The sequence below is a fragment of the Bufo bufo genome, chromosome 5, assembly GCF_905171765.1.
Source record: "Bufo bufo chromosome 5, aBufBuf1.1, whole genome shotgun sequence".
In the NCBI taxonomy this organism is placed as follows: domain Eukaryota; kingdom Metazoa; phylum Chordata; class Amphibia; order Anura; family Bufonidae; genus Bufo; species Bufo bufo.
The window spans coordinates 441,487,069-441,495,810 of record NC_053393.1 but is presented as its reverse complement, the minus strand read 5'-3'; the positions used below and the strand labels follow the sequence as shown (position 1 = coordinate 441,495,810).

The 8,742-nt window shown below is 43.5% G+C and overlaps 1 long non-coding RNA gene across 1 annotated transcript; it reads right to left on the bottom strand.

Annotated features, from left to right (window-relative positions):
- Nucleotides 1-300: 300 nt before the first annotated feature.
- LOC121000675 lies at nt 301-7,394 on the bottom strand. Its single transcript, XR_005778874.1, has 3 exons — nt 7,379-7,394; nt 7,120-7,121; nt 301-430 (listed from the first exon to the last, which is right to left on the bottom strand). It is a non-coding gene; the product is annotated as an uncharacterized LOC121000675 (long non-coding RNA).
- Nucleotides 7,395-8,742: the final 1,348 nt, after the last annotated feature.

Genomic DNA, 8,742 nt, shown 5'->3' with positions numbered 1-8,742 from the left:
TATTACTGTGGGGGACACCCTGGCACAGTATCAGCTTAGCACAATTATTTTTGTCGGATATAAGGCTTACACTATTAGTGTCAGGGGCACTATTTGCTGTGTGCCAATAATTATTAAATGGGAGACTGTCTGTGTGGTACTAGTATTTTCAGGGGGACTGTTTCTGCAGCACAGAGACAAGAGACGGCTGAAAGAAATCATCATGGCGGTCTGGTCTGAAAGGAAAAGATGAGGAAAGAGAACGTCTACGTCAGAGGAGACGTCACTGGATGTAAGAGATTTGTGTCAAAGTATCATCCAGTATGTAATGTTTTCCATGTATGTCTTTAAAAGTAGGGCTGGAGGGAAGGGCTTAGTTTGAGAATTTGGTATAGGGGGTTTTGTTTAAATTTTTACCTCGGGCAGCAGAAAGGCTAGGTGTTCCCCTGCCCTTTGCCACAAAGCACTGATAGTGGCGAAAAAAGATAGGAAGGCGCTCATAGGGTAATAGGTTCAATTATAGATATGAAATCAAGACATCGAAAATTATGCTCACCTTCTGGTGTTGTGCATACGTAGGCACAACACTCGTGAGGACAAGGGGTCGGTGCAGCCGGTATCTTCTCAGTCCTCGTCGGTGGAGTAGCCTAAGCTCCAGAGGAGTGATATATATTGCAAACAGAAAAAGATTGATGGTGCACTGGTGTGGTGCACCAATTGATACCTTCTGGTGCAAAAACACGACCTCGGTGGATAGATAAGGGGGTCTTTTATTGATGATAGACAACGCGTTTCGGAGTTGGTACACTCCTTTTTCAAGTCTAGGAAATCACAGGTTTAAAGGGGTGGAGGTTTTTTGGTACAGAATAAAAGTAAATGAAATGATATAAAATGTATACACGTAATCGTGTTAAAAATGGATTAGGAGTAGATGTGCACGTAGGAATCTGTGCACATATACAAGTCAAATGAAACAAAGAGCAAGAGCACTAAAATGCGTCGTTGGGAGAAATTAAAATTGTCCACACATAGATGATAACACAAATGAGGACGGGTAAGGAGTTGATAGTATAGTAAATTAATATTATAACGTGATAAAGCTAAAATAAAATGCATGGAGAAATATGTGTATATGGGGGGATGCATGCAAACACACATGCGAGCGCATACGTGGCCGCATGTGTAATTACATATAGGGCTGGAGCCACTGTTGGAAATAAAAAATTAATTAATTAAAATAGGCTGGAGTGCCATAGATATGGTGGTATATATCATATATAAATCAATAACGATGGTCATCATAAACAATACCACAAATGTGATGATATAGCTGATAGTGGCTTCATAGTGGTCGGATCGCTGTGTACACACATCTATACGATGTATCCTAGTTTGGCATGGAGTCTGGAAATCTATACGTGCATAATAACAATAATAACAAGCATGCACATATACAAACAGATGTGCCCAAACCTGTACAAGCATAATGGACACAGGAGATATAAGCATGTACACAGATGTGCCCACACCACAACCATGTATAGTGAAAAGCATGGCCAGGGCAACCAAATGAGACTGGGATTGCTGGTCCCACATTGATTCAAACAATAGGAAGGAAAATAACCAATGGATGAATAAATAGCTGAATAAGTCATAATACAATAGCCTGAATGAATGGGGGAGATGCAGCGATTGATGTACAGATGGTTCAAACCACTGTAGGATACGGACAGTGCCGACCGGAACGACACAACTGGGGAGTGAGCCTAAAATGATTTGAATTAACAAGGTGGGCATGAGGAGATGTGGAGCACATGGCTGCTGTTCTTACCTGTCGGGTCCGTGCTGGGGCTTGGAGCGCGGCCTTGCACGCCTGCTGGAAGGCGCGCTCAGAAGAGCATGAGGGGGGGGGGGCGGAGTTTAGGATTGACAGCTGTTCAGTCTGTCGGCCCGGAGCTGTCTTTGTGAACAGCGCATGCGCCGAGCGCTGTGTGGGATGTTGGCTCTCTGAGCCACAGGGAAGGGATCGCTCTCAGGGAACATACCAAAAGGGGTGATAGCTAGATGGGGGAAATGAAAGGGGGGGAGTGGTGTGGGGTGGTTTGGAGGCTAAGGGCTGGTTGGGTGATGTGACTGAGAGTATTGGGCAGTTGTGGACTGGATGATAAGGGAAATATGTGATTGGATGAACATGTAAGTGTGAATACTGATGGGGTGGGCACAATTGAAATGGGGGAGCATTTATACTGCCCTGATATATAGATAACTGGTGTAGGGGTGATTATACAACATAGAGGGACTGGTAGGGGGCTGAGCCAGTGGGATGGAGCTGGTGTATGGGTACGTGGGTATATATGGGTGATTGGGGGTAAGGGATGATGGCAGGAGGGCTGTGTGCTGAAGGGAAATGATCCTATGTAAAGGGTATGTCGACAAGAGGTATGGGGTGGATGGCAAGTGGCAGCTGGGGAAATTGGTGGTAGAGGACGTGTAGTGTGGTGATGGTAGGGGCTGCGGGTGATGTGAAGTGATTGGAGCATAGCTGATAAGGCAGTGGGCTGATAAGGAAAAATGCATTACCCAGAGCTAGTGGTTGGGAGAGGACTGGTCAGAAACAGTTACTCTCCAGTGATTCGTTTAAACCGTAAGGTTCTATGGTTTGCATTTTGAAAATCCAAAACATTTCTTTCCGTCTCAATTTCTGGAATCTGTTTGAGTGGGTAACCGGAATTTGTTCAATTGGAGTTATGGAGAGGTTTGTTGGGTCTTTATTATGGACCTGGAGAAAATGCCTGGACACACCATGTCTTTCAGGAGGGAGATAAGACTCGCTGAATCCTTCAGATGCGATGGTAATTCCATTACATATTTTTGTAGCAAAATGTCAATGTAGTGTGACAGATTGCAGGTTAAGGAAGAGATGCCAGAGATGATGGGTCTCCCCGGCGGATTATTGATAGATTTGTGCACTTTTGGTAGGTGGTAGAAGAGAGCCAGGTTTGGATGGTCCACTAGGATGTATTCTTTTTCTTTTTTTGATATGACTCAGCATTTTCTCAGCAGTTTCCAGTAGATGGATTAGTACTTTGGTGTCCTCTTTTAGTGAATTTTCCGCCATGACCTGATAGTAGTCTTCATCTCCCAGAATAACGAGTCCATTGTGATCAGAAGCGCGGACAAAAGGAGGAGGTATTGTGATTCAGGATAGAAGTGACTATCTGAATGAAGCGTTTAAAATCCTGGGCACAAATCTATCAATAATCCGCCGGGGAGACCCATCATCTCTGGCATCTCTTCCTTAACCTGCAATCTGTCACACTACATTGACATTTTGCTACAAAAATATGTAATGGAATTACCATCGCATCTGAAGGATTCAGCGAGTCTTATCTCCCTCCTGAAAGACATCAAATGGAAAGAGTCCTACATGTGGATAACACTCGATGTTTCAGCACTGTATTCCAACATTCCACATGCAGCGGGCATAAGTGCAATACAGCTTTTTCTCCAACAGGATGAAACTCTACCAGACCTACAAAGTCAATTCATTCTGGATGGTATAGATTTCATTCTGAGCCACAACATTTTCACCTTCGAAAATAAAATTGTGCTGCCTTTGCAATGTATATTACATGCTTGGCACTCAGCAGTGTCTGTTTCTTTAAGACCCTCCATTTTCTTGAAGCCTAGGGGCGGGTCTTCTCTGTACCACTAGGGCTTGCTGGGACATATCCTGTTCAGTCCAGCTCTGGCTACTGTAGTGATCAGATCCACAGGACATCTTAAAGCTATTACAGATTGCAAACCTGATGAACACCAAAGCCTGTGAGTAAAGGGGTTTTTCTAGTCAGCTTGTGTAGAGGGATGTTAGACATTGCAGATAGATAATGTGTGTTTCAGTGTAGTAAGCAAGCACATGTTAGTTAGGCCCTATCTTTTGTATTAGCTATGTATAATGTATGTTGCTTGAATAGCCATGCTTATATCTTTCTTTTTATGTTTGTTTCACAGTTTTACCTCACATATCATCTCATATTATATGAACACTATTGTACGCATTCTTGTTCATTATATCTCAGTAAAGATTGCATCAGTTCAGTAAACCAGCGCATCTTTCATTGGGATTCGGTTTATACTTGATGTTAAGCTGTGTACCTAAAGCAACACGCAGTCGAGACATTACAAAAATATTCAAGCAAACGAAAGGGACCGCGATGGGCACGCGTTTCGCGCCGAGCTACGCAAATTTATATATGGGTCTATTTGAGACCCAATATATTTATAACAAACACCCTTGGCACAAGCGACTGATCTTCTATAGGAGGTACATCGACGACCTGTTACTAATTTGGGATGGAAATATGGAAGACGCTGCCAGTTTCACGTCTCATTTAAACAACAATACATTTAACCTCACCTTTACTGCAAATTACTCAAAGACGGCCGTAGAATATCTAGATTTGGTCATATCCTCAAAAGGAAACGTCATTAAGACCAAAACTTTTTTCAAAAAAGTTGACGGAAACAGTTATTTGGATTACCAGAGTTCCCATCACAAAAAATGGAAAAACAACATTCCATTCAGTCAGTTTAAGCGCATACGCAAAAATTGTACTAAGGATGAAGATTTCAGAAACCAGAGCCAAGTAATCAAAAAAAGATTCCAAAAGAAAGGGTACCCTAGGGAAATTATAGAGGCAGCATACCAGCGAGCTGAGGGGTACACCCAAACAGAGTGTCTCACTTCATGCTCAACCAAACCAGGTGACTCAAAAGCCGCAGAAAAATTCAAATCTGCCTTCATTACGACATATAATACCAATCACAATACCTTGCGGAATACCCTCAATAAACACTGGCATATCTTACAGGCGGATCCTTTTTTGAAAAAACATATCCAACAAAAACCCCAATTAACATTCAGGAGGGCCCAAACGCTTAAAAATATTATTGCTCCAAGCCGTCTACGGGACTGCAAAAAGAACACAACAAATCCCATCTCTTTCTTCCCCCAACTACTCGGAAGTTATAAATGTGGACACTGCCGTTGCAAATGTTGCTTGAATATTTCCTCTCGGATCTCAAAATTCTCAAGCAACTCTACAGGAGAGCAATTTGAGATAAAATCCTTCTTAAATTGCTCCTCAAGCTATGTCATCTATCTATTAGAATGCTCATGCGGACTACAATACATAGGCCACACCACCCAAGCATTGAGAGAAAGGATCAATAACCACCGTTGGAATATTTCAAATGGTTACACCAAACATGGTGTGTCCAGGCATTTCCTCCAGGTCCATAATAAAGACCCAACAAACCTCTCCATAACTCCAATTGAACAAATTCCGGTTACCCACTCAAACAGATTCCAGAAATTGAGACGGAAAGAAATGTTTTGGATTTTCAAAATGCAAACCATAGAACCTTACGGTTTAAACGAATCACTGGAGAGTAACTGTTTCTGACCAGTCCTCTCCCAACCACTAGCTCTGGGTCATGCATTTTTCCTTATCAGCCCACTGCCTTATCAGCTATGCTCCAATCACTTCACATCACCCGCAGCCCCTACCATCACCACACTACCGTCCTCTACCACCAATTTCCCCAGCTGCCACTTGCCATCCACCCCATACCTCTTGTCGACATACCCTTTACATCATTTCCCTTCAGCACACAGCCCTCCTGCCATCATCCCTTACCCCCAATCACCCATATATACCCACGTACCCATACACCAGCTCCATCCCACTGGCTCAGCCCCCTACCAGTCCCTCTATGTTGTATAATCACCCCTACACCAGTTATCTATATATCAGGGCAGTATAAATGCTCCCCCATTTCAATTGTGCCCACCCCATCAGTATTCACACTTACATGTTCATCCAATCACATAATTTCCCTTATCATCCAGTCCACAACTGCCCAATACTCTCAGTCACATCACCCAACCAGCCCTTAGCCTCCAAACCACCCCACACCACTCCCCCCCTTTCATTTCCCCCATCTAGCTATCACCCCTTTTGGTATGTTCCCTGAGAGCGATCCCTTCCTTGTGGCTCAGAGAGCCAACATCCCACACAGCGCTCGGCGCATGCGCTGTTCACAAAGACAGCTCCGGGCTGACAGACTGAACAGCTGTCAATCCTAAACTCCGCCCCCCCCCCCCTCATGTTCTTCTGAGCGCGCCTTTCAGCAGGCGTGCAAGGCCGCGCTCCAAGCCCCAGCACGGACCCGACAGGTAAGAACAGCAGCCATGTGCTCCACATCTCCTCATGCCCACCTTGTTAATTCAAATCATTTTAGGCTCACTCCCCAGTTGTGTCGTTCCGGTCGGCACTGTCTGTATCCTACAGTGGTTTGAACCATCTGTACATCAATCGCTGCATCTCCCCCATTCATTCAGGCTATTGTATTATGACTTATTCAGCTATTTATTCATCCATAGGTTATTTTCCTTCCTATTGTTTGAATCAATGTGGGACCAGCAATCCCAGTCTCATTTGGTTGCCCTGGCCATGCTTTTCACTATACATGGTTGTGGTGTGGGCACATCTGTGTACATGCTTATATCTCCTGTGTCCATTATGCTTGTACAGGTGTGGGCACATCTGTTTGTATATGTGCATGCTTGTTATTATTGTTATTATGCACGTATAGATTTCCAGACTCCATGCCAAACTAGGATACATCGTATAGATGTGTGTACACAGCAATCCGACCACTATTAATGAAGCCACTATCAGCTATATCATCACATTTGTGGTATTGTTTATGATGACCATCGTTATTGATTTATATATGATATATACCACCATATCTATGGCACTCCAGCCTATTTTAATTAATTAATTTTTTATTTCCAACAGTGGCTCCAGCCCTATATGTAATTACACATGCGGCCACGTATGCGCTCGCATGTGTGTTTGCATGCATCCCCCCATATACACATATTTCTCCATGCATTTTATTTTATCTTTATCACGTTATATTATTAATTTACTATACTATCAACTCCTTACCCGTCCTCATTTGTGTTATCATCTATGTGTGGACAATTTTAATTTCTCCCAACGACGCATTTTAGTGCTCTTGCTATTTGTTTTATTTGACTTGTATATGTGCACAGATTCCTACGTGCACATCTACTCCTAATCCATTTTTAACACGATTACGTGTATACATTTTATTTCATTTCATTTACTTTTATTCTGTACCAAAAAACCTCCACCCCTTTAAACCTGTGATTTCCTAGACTTGAAAAAGGAGTGTACCAACTCCGAAACGCGTTGTCTATCAATAAAAGACCCCCTTATCTATCCACCGAGGTCGTGTTTTTGCGCCAGAAGGTATCAATTGGTGCACCACACCAGTGCACCATCAATCTTTTTCTGTTTGCCACAAAGCACTGAGGGAGGGGTGAGGATCAAGCTAAAAAATTGCACCAGGGCCATGAGCCTTTAGCTACGTCCCTGATGTCAACCGATCACTAAATTAAGAAAGTGTATTAAATCTGAAAGCATACTAATACCCTGCTCCGCTACATATGCTGTGTTCTTTAAACTGAAGCACGTGGGTCATAAAATCGTTAAACATAGTTTGCATAATGTATCGTAATGAGAAGTAATGGTTGGGCTTACAGATTAAAGGAACACTCTAGATGAAACTGCTAAACTTCTCATCGGGTCCAACCTTTGGAGTCCTCACAGATCACAACAGGTATCCTGTGTCCCCCATTCCCCATTTAAATGGTGTGGTGGTTGATCTTGCGTACTGACACTCCATTTAAAGTCTCCAGAAATGCTAAAGATAGCGAGTACAGCACTTTGCTGTCTCCAGCAATCCACATGCTCAACGACAATGGGCAAACTGGACCCTATGTGGATAGGTGATAAGTTGTCATTCTGGGACAACCCCTTTAACACAGCTTATCCACATCTGAAACATATTCTGAGAACTGTGACCTGTGAATTGTTATGCAGCAATATGCTGCAAGCCCCTGAGGAGCCGAAGCGGAGGATGGGAGTGGTAGTGGCTCTAGCTGCAAAGGTCTATCACAGTGGTTCTCCTCACAACATCTCTTCCTAGGAACAGGGCAGTGAAAGGAGGGCACACTCTTTGCTCCTTCTGGCACACCATGATGTTGGGGCTCCTGCTTGATTGTAGTTGGGGTTCTCCTGGTGTTGTGGTTTTTGGTGTGGGCGCAAGGCAGGAGAAGTTGGTCCTGTGGCCAGCAAATGGTATTGGGGTCATTAACCAGGCCAGTTGTAACAGAATAAATGACTCTTTACTGAAGTTCAGAATGAGAGTTGTAGTAAAATCCAAAAGTACCAAAACAAAGTTCCTACAATATACAGTACGAAACTCTCAAGATGGTTTTGTACGGTGTGACAGACCAAGTGGAAAGGTTGTAGATGGAGGCTATATTTCGTCTAAACTTGTAACCACATCTATGTAAGGCAACCTGGTAGTAGGGCCTGGATTGCTGGAGTTGGGGAAAAGAATGGCAAGGTCCCACTCCACTGACTCCACTCCATTTTAGACTACCTCATTAGGAGCACCTGCGTGAGGTCTATAAGAAAGGTCTGAGCCTCTCAGCCTGGAGGAAAGAAAAGGTGCTGTCAATCTGTGAGAACACAGACCTAAGCATATCTGGTTGTATGGACTAGATTGTTGAGGATTTTTTTCCATGTGGTGCCAGGTACTAGGCCTGCACTGTGTTAGTCAGGAGCTATTGAGGTTTAGTCAGTGCTGGACAGGCATAGG